Genomic DNA, 15,372 nt, shown 5'->3' with positions numbered 1-15,372 from the left:
TTTTGTAAATTGGGAATGCCCACCAATAAATATTAATGCTCAGATTCTATTATGGTAATGGATAGACACCAACACTCATAGGTTCTTTATAACTTATAAGGACAAAACAGAGTCGAGATCTACCTCCCAGGTGAAAGAGAAAAAGTTGAAAGCTCTCAGGAAAAGGTTCCTTTTGTATTAGAGGTATAGGTAGTGTTAAAAGGTAAACTGAGGCACATAAAACTTTTTCAAAGGTTTATTTATGCAAGCCGATTCAAATTGGACAGCACCAAACCAAAAATGGTTAGGAGCTCCCTGATGACAGAAGCTAGGGAAAAGGTTTTCATAGAGAAGACGCAGAAGAAAAACAAATACGTTATTCGATTGGCTATACTTAAGCAGTTGCCCTATTTGGAAAAGCGGGCTACTTGTGATCAGTTGTTCTTTTGGGTTTTTTTTGGATTCTGGTGCATTGATTCTGGCTTAGGTTTTGGCTTGCTTAGTAGGCTGCCGAGGCATCAGAGCCACCTCAGTCTAATAGACTCCTTGTTTAATTAATTTTATTGTAGTTACAATGATATATCATAAGGGCATTAAAATAATAAGAAAGGAGACTCTTCTGGAAGGAATTTTGGTGGATTAAGTTTTAAATATGTTGAATAAGGTAACATTATCAAAAGCGAAATGAACAAATATACGTATATATACTATATACTAAATTTGTGATAGGATAACCTATAACAATTAGCAACCAGCAATAGTATCTGAAATAACTTTTCATTTTGATTGCATCACTTTGTTTTCTCCCTTAGTAAGATTCACTGCTTCGTCCTCAATGTCTTAAACAGCTAGATACAAACAGCAGGGTTATGCCAACATTCTATGACAGTACCAAAGTGCACATTTCCAGTTGATGATACCACAGTAGGTACCCACCCTAGATATCTCTGGGTAGTGTGTTATTAGCATATGTCTCAAAGTTTGCCATGTCCACCTCTTTGTCACACCCGATCACAGTGGTGAATGTGTCACTGGAAGACCAGCAGTTTTGCCCTTATGTAAGGCACACTCTCTGTCTCATGACAGTAGTGTCGTCCTGTACAGTCTCATTAACAGACTATATTTATCACTCGTTCATGGCTCAACATTACAAACTCCTTCCATGTATGTCTTTTCTTTATGTAAAAAAATGGTACTTAGTGTCCTTCAGGTTTAGAAATTAATGACACTATCAATATTAATTTTGAAAAGAATAAAATTTTAGCGAAGACTGAGATGCATCTTCAGATGAGTGAGAACTAAAAAGGACAGAAAAATGTTACAGTAAGTAAATATTACACTAAATCATCTCAAATATTATTTCAGGACTTAAGCTCCTAGGGGGCTATATTTTTACTGACCATTTATTAAATTTCAAACCTAACTGAGACTGTTTGGAGAAGAGAGCATGGAAAACCACATTTTGAAAACAACGAGTGATATCAAGAAAGAAGCAGAAATGGCCTCAGTGTTGGGAGAACATATCAGGGAAATGCTCAAGCAAACAGTGATGGAACGTGACAGAGCTATTAAAATCCAAATCCACACAAACATTCAAATTGTTTCTCATCTGGGCACAGTTTCTTCTTCTACTCTGAACTGCAATTACAATGAATGGGCTTCAACCCTCTCAACTGGTGCCCAGTGAGAGAGGCATGTTTATGCTCTCAAACATTTGGGCCATCCACTTGCTCATATGCTATGGTTTGATGCTCAGGTTTCTTTCTGTGCCATGAAATCCTGGTCCAGGATGAAACTGGAAAAAGATGGTGCAGTGACAGGATGATAAATGAGGTTCACCACGATGTAAATTTGGGTTGTCCTCTTGTATTCTTGGCAACAGAAACAGATTTACCAACATGTCTGCACCAAAACACATTCTTCTATAAAGTTTTAAAATGAAGCAGCTAAGGGAATTGTCTGGCAGTCCAGTGGTTAAGACTCTGGGCTTTCACTGCTGAGGGCACAGGTTCAATCCCTGGTTGGGGAACTAAGATCCTGATAACTGCACAGTGTGGCCGAAAATTTTTTAAATTTAATAAAATAAAATCAAGCAGCTAATAACCACATTATATCAAAGGACTAACAGGAAAATCCTCTCTTTCTGTTTGTGCATAGATACCCAAATTCAAAGTTCTTCTTTAGGATGGGGGACTTGTATAGATAAGCATTCTGTTTGTTTGTGGCAATGCTAAACAAATTCATATTCTGAAAATTCCAAATTAAAGTACACACTAGGGTGCAACAATTCTGCTCAGTGAGGGTTCTTTCCCTTCAAACAAGATTTGTCACATTTTAAAACTGAATTTATCCAATGCATATAAAATGCAATAAAATGTACAGACCTTAACTGATATCTAAAAGTTTAAGAATCTGTCTTTTAAGTAAAACCTAGAGCTAACTTCTCTTTAAAAGTAATTTCAATGTGATTGTAGAACTTTTGAAAGGGTGTTAATTCTTTGAACAGAGATAAAATTAAAGTGAAAAAGGTTTTAGTCACAGTAGTAGAGAGGCAGCACCTTCTAACTAGCAGATCTTTAAAATTGACTACGGGCTAAAATCACAAAGTACAAAACAGCAACCAGTAAATCCGTCATGTGGTTTCTTCATCTCAGTCAGATACCAAACTGTCATCTAAAATTTAATCAACAATGTCCCTAGATTAAACTGAATTTTAAAATTTACTTTGACCATGGAGTCAAGGTACAAGAGTATGCGTGCAAATTGTGGATGACTGTGGTGGGGCCTTTAAGATGAGAACCATAGGTGATGGCAATCAAAGGTTTTCGCAGTTCTCCAGTGGGAGTAAACCACAGACTAGGAAGGAGTTTGACAGCTATTAAAACCAGGGCTCTGCAGTTGAGAGGTAGCTTTGCTGTTTGGGGAAGGTCTGTTTTCCACGACTGACTGCAGTATGGTTCAAGTCAGAGGGAAAGAAGATCCCTGGAACTCGACCATGAGCGGTGCCTTAACAGGAGCCATACTGACAGCAAGAAACAGACCAGTGGCCATGGTTGGGTCAGCTGCGATGGGTGGCATTCTCTGGGCTTTAATTGAAGGAGCTGGTGTCTCCTTGACAAGATTTGCCTCTGCCCAATTTCCCAATTATCCTCCATTTCCTGAAGACCCCTTGCAGTAGCCTTCAGCCCAGTTACCATCCTCACCTTTTGAAGACTATGGACAATATCAATAGAACTTCTTTCCCAGGATTTCTTTAATGGAATGAGGAAAGGATTTCAGACTGTTTTTCAAACTATAGGTGGGACAACTATGGCCAAACAAACTATGAAGAGACATTTAGCATCTTCTTCTATTTAAAGGAACATGGGGGTGGGGGTTCCTAAAAGATAATACATTTATTTATTCATACTTGGATTGCATTTGTGATTAAATAAATGTCTAAAATCTTTCAAAGGAAATACAGTAAGTGCTAGGAAGATGAAGGACCAAATGGCAAGCAGCAATGAAGTATGACCATCATTTCCTTGTGGACTTCTCTGCCTGGTTTCGTTCTGTTAGTCAAACAATAAAAAAAACTCCTGGACATTGCTCTTAAAAAAACAAAACAAAACAAAACTTACTTTAGAATACTTTTAATTTGAAAATAGATTTAGTCTTTCTTTACACCCTTCTAATTTAAAACAAAATAAATTTATATTTCTTTTTTCTTTACATAATTTTCTTGATTCTCCTCCTCGTTTAAATTCTTCCAACATCCACTGAGCAGAACTGGAACACAGCATTCAGATAAGGCCATGATTCTGCTGTCTCAGTTTATGTTTATAACCTATCCTGATTGCTAAGGGTTACAATCTTTGTTTCACAAGGCTCTGCCTGGGTACAAACTGTTCTACATAATGACACTTACTACAGAAGTCAAAAGTAAACACTCAAGTATCATTATTCAATAATCATTTTTAAAATTGCATTAAAAATGTCTTGTGTTCTTCAGTTGGCCACATTAAAATGCAGGCAGTCCAGTTCAATAAATCCCAGAAGAGTAGTGAGTATCAGAATCTAGTCTCGGTAGAGGGACGTGCACTTACTCCCTCTTGCGAGAGCAGCAGAATCACAGCTAACTGCTGAGCAATCACTGACAGGAAGACACTGGAACTCACCAAAAAAGATACCCCACATCCAAAGACAAAGGAGAAGCCACAATGAGATGGTAAGAGGGGTGCAATCACAATAAAATCAAATCCCATAACCGCTGGGTGGGTGACTCACAAACTGAAGAACAAGTATACCACAGAAGTTCACCCACTGGAGTGAAGGTTCTGAGCCCTATGTCAGGCTTCCCAACATGGGGGTCCAGCAACGGGAGAAGGAGTTACCAGAGAATCAGACTTTGAAGGCTAGTGGGATTTGACTGCAGGACTTTGACAGGACAGGAGGAAACAGAGACTCCATGCTTGGAGGGCACACACAAAGTAATGTGCACATCAGGACCCAGGGGAAGGAGCAGTGACCCCATAGAAGACTGAACCAGACGTACCTGCTGGTGTTGAAGGGTCTCCTGCAGAGGTGGGGGGCAGCTGTGGCTCACTGTGGGGACAAGGACACTGGCAGCAGAAGTTCTGGGAAGTACTCCTTGGCATGAGCCATCCTGAGTCCACCATTAGTCCCAGCAAAGAGCCTGTAGGCTCCAGTGCTGGGTAGCCTCATACCAAACAACCAGTAGGGAGGGAACTCAGCCTCACCCAGGAGACAAACACATTAAAGTTTTACTGAGCTCTGCCCACTAGAGCAACACCCAGCTCTACCCACCACCAGTCCCTCACATCAGGAAACTTGCACAAGCCTCTTAACATAGCCCCATCCACCAGAGAGCAGGCAGCAGAAGAAAGAAGAACTACAATTCTGCAGCCTGTGGAATGAAAACCACATTCACAGAAAGATAGACAAAATGAAAAGTCAGAGGAATATGTACCAGGTGAAAGAGCAAGATAAAACCCCAGAAAAACAACTAAAAGAAGTGGAGATCGGCAACATTCCAGAAAAAGAATTCAGAATAATGATAGTGAAGATAGACCAAATAGATTTAATTGATATTTATAGGACATTCCATCCAAAAACAGCAGATTACACTTTCTTCTCAAGTGCACATGAAACATTCTCCAGGACAGATCACACCTTGGGTCACAAATCAAGCCTCGGTAAATTTAAGAAAATTGAAATCATATCAAGCATCTTTTCTGACCACAACACTATGAGATTAGAAATAAATTACAGGGAAAAAACCGTAAAAAACACAAACACATGGTGGATAAACAATGTGCTGCAATATAACCAAGAGATCACTGAAGAAATCAAAGAGGAAATCAAAAAATACCTAGAGACAAATGACAACGAAAACACGGCGATCCAAAACTTATGGGAGGCAGCAAAAGCAGTTCTAAGAGGGCAGTTTATAGCAATACCATCCTACCTCAAGAAACAAGAAAAATCTCAAATAAGCAATCTAACCTTACACTTAAAGGAACTAGAGGAAGAAGAACAAACAAAACCCAAAGTTAGTAGAAGGAAAGAAATCATAAAGATCAGAGCAGAAATAAAAGAAACAGAAAGAAAGAACAGCCAAGATCAATAAAACTAAAAGCTGATTCTTTAATAAGATAAACAAAATTGATAAACCTTTAGCCAGACTCATCAAGGAAAAGAGGGAGAGGACTCAAATCAATAAAATTGGAAATGATAAAGGAGAAGTTACTATGGACACTGCACAAATACAAAGCATCATAAGAGAATACTACAAGCAACTCTATGTCAATAAAATGAACAACATGGAAGAAATGGAAAAATTTTTAGAGAGGTATAACCTTCCAAGACTGAACCAGGAAGAAATAGAAAATATGAATTAACCAATCACAAGTAATGAAACTGTGATTAAAAATCTTCAAACAAAGTCCAGGACCAGATAGCTTCACGGTGAATTCTGTCAAGTGTTTAGGGAAGAGCTGACACCCATCCTTCTTCTCAAATTCTTCCAAAAAGCTGCAGAAGAAGGAACACTCCCAAACTCGTTCTATGAGGCCACCATCACCCTGATACCAAAACCAGATGAAGATACTAAAAAAGAGAAAATTACAGACCAATATCACTGATGAATATAGATACAAAAATCCTCAATAAAATACTAGCAAACAGAATCCAACAACACATTAAAAGGATCATACACCATGATCAAGTGGGATTCATCCAAGGGATGCAAGGATTCTTCAATATATGCAAATCCATCAATGCAATACACCATATTAACAAACTGAAAAATAAAAACCATATAATCATCTCAACAGATGTAGAAAAAGCTTTTGACAAAATTCAACACTGATTTATGATAAAAGCTCTCCAGAAAGTGGGCATAGAGGGAACCTACCTCAACATACTAAAGGCCATATACGACAAACCCACAGCAAAACATCATTCTCAATGGTCAAAAACTGAAAGCATTTCTTCTAATATCAGGAACAAGACAAGGATGTCCAATCTCACCACTACTATGCAACATAGTTTTGGAAGTCCTAGCCACAGCAATCAGAGAAGAAAAAGAAATAAAAGGAATACAAATTGGAAAAGAAGAATTACAACTGTCACTGTTTGCAGATGACATGACACTATACATAGATAATCCTAAAGATGCCACCAGAAAACTACTGGAGCTAATCAATGAATTTGGTAAAGTTACAGGATGCAAAATTAATGCACAGAAATCACTTGTATTCCTATACACTAACAATGAAAGAAATCACTTGTATTCCTATACACTAACAATGAAAGAAGGAGAAATTAAGGAAACAATCTCATTTATCACTGCAACATAAAGAATAATATAGCTAGGAATAAACCTACATAAGGAGGTAAAAGACCTATACTCAGAAAAGTATAAGACACTGATGACGTCTTTTCAAAGACGAAAAAACAGAGGGAGAGATATACCATGTTCTTGGATTGGAAAAATCAATATTGTGAAAATGACTATATTACACAAAACAATCTACAGATTCAATGCAATACCTATCAAATCACCAGTGGCATTTTTTACAGAACTAGAACAAAAAATCTTAAAATTTGTATGGAAACACAAAAGACCCCAAATAGCCAAAGCAATCTTGAGGGAAAAAAGCGGAGCTGGAGGAATCAGACTCCCTGACTTCAGACTATACTACAAAGGTACAGTAATAAAGATAATATGGTACTGGCACAAAAACAGACACACAGATCAATGGAACAAGATGGAAAGCCCAGAGATAAACCCACGCACCTATGGTCAACTAATCTATGACAAAGGAGGCAAGGATATACAATGGAGAAAAGACAGTCTCTTCAATAAGTGGTGCTGGGAAAACTGGACAGCTACATGTAAAAGAATGAAATTAGAACACTCCCTAACACCATACACACAAATAAACTCAAAATGGATTAAAGACCTAAATGTAAGACCGGACGCTATAAAACTCTTAGAGGAAAACATAGGAAGAACATTCATTGACATAAATCACAGCAAGATTTTTTTAGAACCCACCTCCTAGAGTAATGGAAATGAAAATAAACAAATAGGACAGCACAGCAATGGAAACTATAAACAAGATGAAAAGACAACCCTCAGAATGGGAGAAAATAGTTGCAAACGAATCAACGGACAAAGCATTAATCTCCAAACTATATAAACAGCTCATGCAGCTCAATATTAAAAAAACAAACAACCCAACCCAAAAATGGGCAGAAGACTTAAACAGACTTTCTCCAAATAAGACATACAGATGGCCAAGAGGCACATGAAAAGCTGCTCAGCATCACTAATTATTAGAGAAATGAAAATCAAAACTACGATAAGGTATCACCTCTCCCAGTTAGAACGGGCATCATCAGAAAATCCACAAACAACAAATGCTGGAGACTACGTGGAGAAAATGGAACCCTCTTGCACTGTTGGTGGGAATGTAAATTGATACAGCCACTATGGAGAACAGTATGGAGGTTCCTTAAAAAACTAAAAATAGAACTACCATACAATGCAGCAATCCCACTACTGGGCATGCACCCTGAGAAAACCATAATTCAAAAAGAGTCATGTACCACAATGTTAATTGCAGCTGTATTTACAATAGCCAGGACATGGAAGCAACCTAAGTGTCCATCAACACATGAATGGATAAAGAAGATGTGGCATTTATATACAATGGAATATTACTCAGCCATATAAAGGAACGAATATGAGTAATTTGTAGTGAGGTGGATGGATCTAGAGTCCGTCATACAGAGTGAAGGAAGTCAGAAAGAGAAAAACAAATACCGTATGCTAACACATATATATGGAACCAAAAAAAAAAAAAAGGTTATGAAGAACCTAGGGGCAAGATGTGAATAAAGACGCAGACCTACTAGAGAATGGACTTGAGAACACGGGTATGGGGAAGGGTAAGCTGGGAGAAAGTGAGAGAGTGGTGGCGTATATATGGACATATATACACTACCAAATGTAAAATAGATAGCTAGTGGGAAGCAGTTGCATAGCACAGGGAGATCAGCTCGGTGTTTTGTGACCAGCTAGAAGGGTGGGATAGGGAGGGTGGGAGGGAGGGAGATACAAGAGGGAAGAGATATGGGGATATATGTATATGTATTACTGATCCACTTTGTTATAAAGCAGAAACTAACACACCACTGTAAAGCAATTATACTCCAATAAAAACATTAAAAAAAAAAAAAAGAAATCACTCCTACATATTTAAAGAGATGGCTGCCAACAGTTTTATGATTTTCTACCTACGTTCTTTCCATTCTAAAAAACTCAGAAACTGATTCTTCAAGTATCTCTTTTGGAGTTCACTGATCTTGAAAGCTTGGTATTGAAACACTTGAAGCATCCTAATTCTTTCAGCCTAAATGAATCACATAAAATACAAATAGCTATCAGTACCTTGCCAAGGTTTGGCATTTACCATGTGTCAGATGCAAAGCTGGGTATAAGAATCTCAAAGATGAATCAGTTACAGATGTTGTCCTCAAAGAAATTACAAGATAGATAGAAATAGGATGCTGTTGGAGGCATAAGAAAGCATTCAATTCTCTCTCAGAGGAATATGAATAATTTCCAAATGTGGTTTATAGTGGAGTTATTACACCTGTCTGGAACTAATCTACCTTGAAGGCCATTCAAGGTAGAGGAAGTAGCTTGAACAACAATACAAAGGAGTTAGACAACTTATCATAGTTTAGAGATCATCTTAGTCAGTTCAAGCTGCTATAACAAATTACCATAGGCTGGGTGGCTTAAACAACAAACATTTATTTCTCACAGTTCTGGAGGTTGGAAGGTCCAAGATCAAGGTACCATCACAACTGGCATCAAGTGAGAGCCCACTTCCTGGTTTGCAGATGACTGTCTTAGTCTCTCCTTACATGGCAAAGAGCAGAGAGATAGAGAGAGCAGTTCTCTTGTCTCTTTTTATAAGGGCACTAATCCCATTCATGAGGCCCCACCCTCATGACTTAATTAACTCCCAAAGGTCCCACTTCCTAATGCCATCACATTGGAGGGTTAGGATAGGTGAATTCTGGAGGAACACCAACATTCAGTCCATATCAGGGACCAAACTATTAAATATGGTAAGGTTTTGTAATTGTTGAAGTGGTGGGCAGACTCCCTATAATGCGGGACCTTGTATGTCATACCAAGGAATTTGGATTATAATCTAGTAGGCAATGAGAAGTCAGGAAAAGAAGATTAAATCAGGAACTGATACAACTGATTTGATATGTGCATTATCAACTTACTCCTGCAAGGTATATGGGTTGGAGAGAGACAAGATTTTAATGAGAACACATAGAAGAAGAAGTAGGCTAGGCAAAAGATGAATGAAGTCTGAATTAAGGTGGAAACAAGAGGATGACTACAAGGGAACGAGATGAGGAAGTGGTAAGGAGGTAGAGCTGACTGAAATTGGATGCCATCTGGATGAAAGGGATCAGGAAAGGGAGTCATGGAGGAGTTCTACATGATTGGCAGGTGATGCTATCATTCTTATAGTTTGGAAAACAGCAGAAAGAGTTAGCGAGGAATAATAGTGAATCAACTTTGAACATGTTGAGTTTGAGGTGTCTCTGTGGATAGCTAAAATCTCAATTCTTTAGTAGAAAAGCAGTAAAGTAAAGCAAGGTGTGAAATTCTCAAAATACTATTCAATTCCTGAAAGATATAAATGAAGTAACATGGGGTCTGAGAGGCCAACAGGAAAGGACATTTCTTTACCAAAGAATGCTTTTTGCTTGTGTAGTTGAAAGAAAGGAAGAGGGAGGGAGAGATAAAGGAAAGGAGGAAGTGAGACATCTCAACTACTCCAAGAAGTTCCCTTTTAGTCACTGGGTTGTAAATTTTACTGAAAAACAAAACAAACAAACAAATAATTACTATAATGTTTCAGGGTATTTGGGGTTTTTGAGATGACAAGACATAAGGACACATTCATTTTGTTCACCTTTTCATCCTCCTGATACAGAAGGCAGAGAGGGGCTAATCAATAAAAATTGGTTAAATAATGAAATTTGCATTCATGAGTACATCTCTATTGGATTTGATTTCATATTTCCTTTGGATCTGTAGTCAGAATGTGCTCTACAGTTAATCCCCCATAACTCTGAAATTTAATCTGAAATGGTCACTTCCCTACCTCACTATGTGAGAGGTTCCCACTCTCATGTGGGGTTAATCCCATGTATAAGCAGACTTTGGTTGGGCCAGGGAATATCTCCTGATCAAATCCATGTGACACCACTGCAGTTGCTCACGGTACACAACTCTTTCTTCCCATTCACAAAACCTAGCAGTGGTCAAGTCAAATTTATGTTCACTGCAACCTTGCAGTGACTTTCTTTTGCCACTTCCCAGGATTCTGAGAGGGTACCATGAGAGAGACCCAGAATCTAACAGTAAGGACACAGGTAACTACCACTTTGTCACAATGATGCAAATTTCCTAGAGAAATGTACAGGCAACTGGCCAAAAACAAGAGCTCGTTAGAGAACTTCAGAAGCCTGAATATACTTGTAAAAAGAAATGATTAAATGTATGTATGTTAAGCATTTTAAAATTCCTGCCAAAAAAAGTACCATCTTAAATCTCGATCTAAATAAGTGTGTTTTCAAACACAAAACCAAGAAGACTGCCTCTTTAGCTATGGAATGTCACCTTGGGAGATATTACTTGAGCTCAAATAGATAAAACTCCTGGTACTGCATTATGTCTCTTCTACTTATGTGCCAAAAAAGAATAATTAATAGGGAGAGAAAGACAGGTTTTATATTTTCAGGTCGTTATGAAAAATGTAATCCATTCATACAACAGAGTGTGTGATTACTTATGTGGACACCAGGTAGAGTTAATGAGCCTCTGAAACCTATTATATCAGTCACTAGAAAGTCCTTATAAGGCTAAAATTTGAAACTCTTATCACCATTGAATATTCAAATGAATACCGTGGTTACTAATTTTAAAAAGGGAAATTACTGCATTTATTGCTATATGCTGAGAAGAAAGAAAAAAATTAATGTTATTTTCTATCCTTGAGGACAAATTCCATATTCTATTCTGTTTTATATCCACATCATCTAGCACAGTGATTTGAACAAAGATGTTCATATATTCAATTAAAATAGGAACACAAGTATTAGATTTGTAGACAGGCTACATATATGTAAAGTAAGCATAGTACAAATACACCTCATCTCTTTTCATTTTAGAAAGTTATTTTTCTTTTTACTAGTCCTCTATATCATAGTTTATTTCAATATGCCTGATAATTCCACAAGTCTCAACATTCTAGAAATGCCCAAAACTGGCATGTAATTAATCACTAGAGAGCTTGATTACACACACACACACACACACACATACACACACACACACTGAAGCCACGATGCTCACTCAATACACTTTGATTGTGGTTTGTCCCTCTGAGGACATCTCAGTTTCCACTCTCCAAGACAAAAGAAAACAAGCCTAAATAAATCATAATGTTGAGGTCTTAAAATTTTATTTTCCTAGGTAGTTTTAAAATTTAGATGTTGAAATTAATGAGAGAGAAGTTAAATATTTAACAACATTATCAATATAGGAATGTAGTCTTAGTGCTGGAATGACCACAACTGCCATGATGACATCCATGGCAAGGCTAAAATTCAGAAAAACATGTGGACTCCTCAGTGAGTCAGTAGGTCCCCACTGGTCATTAAGTTAAAATGCACTATTTTGCCCTAGAAATCACCAAATTTATCAAATCTTCTGATTTAACTATTTAACTAGGGAGGAAAGTGGAGTGACATTAGATACTGATTGAGTTTTCTGATTAACTCATAATCTATTTCAAACATATAAGGTAAGCATTTCTCTAAAATAAATATTAGACTGCAGTTTTGACTGGAGTAAAAGTAAGCATTGATATATTTCTTATGATACTTCAAAAATTACCATGTTGAATATTAATTATCATTATATAGGACCATATGTCTATTATATTATATAATATATATATGTAATCACATACAAAATATTGATCAAATCTTGACTTTTACTGAACCAAAATGTACCAGGTGAAAATAATTAGTTGAATAAAATCTCTTCTCTCATCGTATTTCCCTTTTCACCTTCCTTCATTTTAAGTGTTGAGATAGGCATATAAGAAGTGGTTGAAGATTATATTCAACTATATGAAGCTTTCCACATTTTTTTTTCAGTCCAAAAAGACAGCCGAGGACATCCCTGGTAGCGCAGTGGTTAAGAATCCACCTGCCAATGAAAGGGACACGGGTTCGATCCCTGGTCCGGGAAGATCCCACATGCCACAGAGCAACTAAGCCCGTGCGCCACAACTACTGAGCCTGCGCTCTAGAGCCCACCAGCCACAACTACTGAAGCCAGCGCGCCTAGAGCCCGTGCTCCACAATAAGAGAAGCCACCGCAGTGAAAAGCCCACGCACCGCAAGGAAGACCCAACACAGCCAAAAATAAATAAATAAATAGATAGATAAATAAATAAATACATTTATTTAAAAAAAAAGAAAGACAGTTGAGATGCATTGTTTCAAGCAAAAAAGTTTCTGAACAATTATCTATGAATTTAATACATAAATGGAATCACGGGTTAAATGTTTTTACAATTCTTTAAAATTCCCTTGTTTCTGTCACCCGTAAAATAATCATGTTCCTGAAACTTTCTTCCCATGAACCAATCAACATCATCCTTAGTACGGTAAAGTTAAGAGGATTAGATTACATCTAGAAATGGCTCCCATGGCTCCTCGGGTTGGTAATACCCTCTGAGTGTCTATCTGTCTCTGTTTCTCTTTCCCTCCCTTTTTCCCTCCCTCCCTCTCTCTCTGTCCCCCTCTCATTTTGGGGGGGTATAGTATATATTCTTAAAATATACCTATTATAAGTACAAAATTCAAAGATTTGTAATGAATTTGCAGAGTTGGAGAATAATCACTATAATTCAGTTTTAGATCATTTCCATCATCCCCTAAAAATTCTCTGGAGCCCATTTGGTGTAATCTCACCCCATTCTCAGCACCACATAATCTTCAGTTTGTATCTATAAATTTGTCTGTTCTGGACATTTCATATAAGTGGACTCATACAATAATGTTTTTGGGGTTCATTCATTTTGTAGCATACATCAGAAGTTGGCTGTTTTATTGTTGATTTGTATTCTACTGCACAAATATACATATTTTGTTTACCCATTTACCAAGTTGATAAACTTTTGGGTTGGTTACAGTGTTTGCCCATACAAACAACGCTCTCATGAACATTTTCACACAGGTTTTTGTGTGAATATATGTCTCATTTTGCTTGGGCACATACTTACTATGTCATCTAATAAACACATATTTAACTTTTAAAGAAACTGTCAAATTGTGCTGCATTGTTTCATTTTCCCACCAGCAATGTATGAAGACTCCACTAGGAAAACCACTGGTTTCTGAGTCAGAAATCCCTGTTACGTGCTTTGTCATTTAGTGGGTTTGTCATTTGTGTCAAACCACAATCTATGAGCCTCAGATCCTTCATGAGTAAGACAACCATAGAACACTGGTCCCTATTGCACAGGATTTGATACTAAGTGAGAAACAACGTTTTATATACTAGAAAATTCTATATCTTTATTACCTTGCATTTTTAAAATTACAACAAATAAAATCAAAATATGTGCACAGATATATAGTTAAGAAAGACAGACAAAGGTGGATGACTTGGGAAGGACTGTGTCATCAGAACTCAGCACAATTGTCTGAACACACAGTCAATAAATGGCTTAGCAGCCTCTCCCAGCTAAAAGACATGCATTAAACAAAAAGCAGATATTCTGAGCTATGAAGAAGAACAAGTGAATGTCATATTTGATCTCCTTTTTGCCTGTCTTGATTATCTCAGTAACAAGGTGCTAGAGAGAGAGAGAAGAATGTTGACTATATCCTGGCCTTGGAGTCTAATTGGTAGTTTTCTTTTTATTATATCTTAAGAATTGGCTTATATCTTCGTATGTTATATTTCAATGTTTCTTTGTTTTGTATTGCTTTTTCAAATCAAAGTTTTATGTTTTTAAAAAAAATCTTAGCTGAAAGCTTTATTTAATCAGATTCCAGATGACCAAAGCATTGAGATTCAAGAGGCCCCAGTTTATGCCTTTATTCTGCTAATGAATAATCCTTGGGCTTCAGAAAAATAAATTCACTCCTCTGGGTTTTTATTTTATTTGTTCCTGAATAATGAAAGGATAATTCCAGACCTAAAGTGCCCTGGATTTAATCATTTTTACCATACATATTTCTTGACTTTAATATAGATTAATTTTCATGTAACTTCTGTGGCTGCCTCATGATTTACAATCACAAATCTGTATTACATGCGTGCAGGGGATCTGATGGATGGTCTACGACTTACACCTTTGCAGCAGTTCGGGAATGATTTTGACTCCATTGGTGTGGAGCTTAATGCCAAGTGGCCATTAAAGACATGACTCTGATTTCAACATTTAGGACAGAAGCTGACATGTGCTCATCACAGGACCCCTCAAATCTGACGTCCAATGTAATAAAGTCAATAACACTTTACTGCGTTATACATTCATGTGTCAGATGCAGGAAGAATATTCAACTGGCCCTAGCCAAGAGAGAAAATGAAGATAAACCACTCTCACTCCATGTCAAATATAAGCATCAATGATCAGAATACAGTGAGTGCTAAAACCAGAGCAGTTTTTCTTTTCCTAATGTTAAGAGAACTACCTCAGTTACTAAGATCAACTAGACTTTATACTCCTTATCCTTGTTTGTCCCCTCAGCATATGTTGCTCT

At 37.3% G+C, this 15,372-nt stretch overlaps 1 protein-coding gene and 1 pseudogene across 4 annotated transcripts in view; one reads left to right on the top strand and one right to left on the bottom strand.

The window, feature by feature from the left end:
* DPP10 (dipeptidyl peptidase like 10) overlaps nt 1-15,372 on the bottom strand; it is a 1,288,081-nt gene that overhangs the window by 377,468 nt on the left and 895,241 nt on the right. The window lies entirely within an intron of this gene.
* Nucleotides 966-3,211, top strand: LOC137225961 (mitochondrial import inner membrane translocase subunit Tim17-A-like; annotated as a pseudogene).

Source organism: Pseudorca crassidens, chromosome 6 (genome assembly GCF_039906515.1).
Source record: "Pseudorca crassidens isolate mPseCra1 chromosome 6, mPseCra1.hap1, whole genome shotgun sequence".
NCBI classification, from domain to species: domain Eukaryota; kingdom Metazoa; phylum Chordata; class Mammalia; order Artiodactyla; family Delphinidae; genus Pseudorca; species Pseudorca crassidens.
Note: the sequence above shows the minus strand (reverse complement) of the source record. Positions and strands in the feature narration are given on the sequence as shown.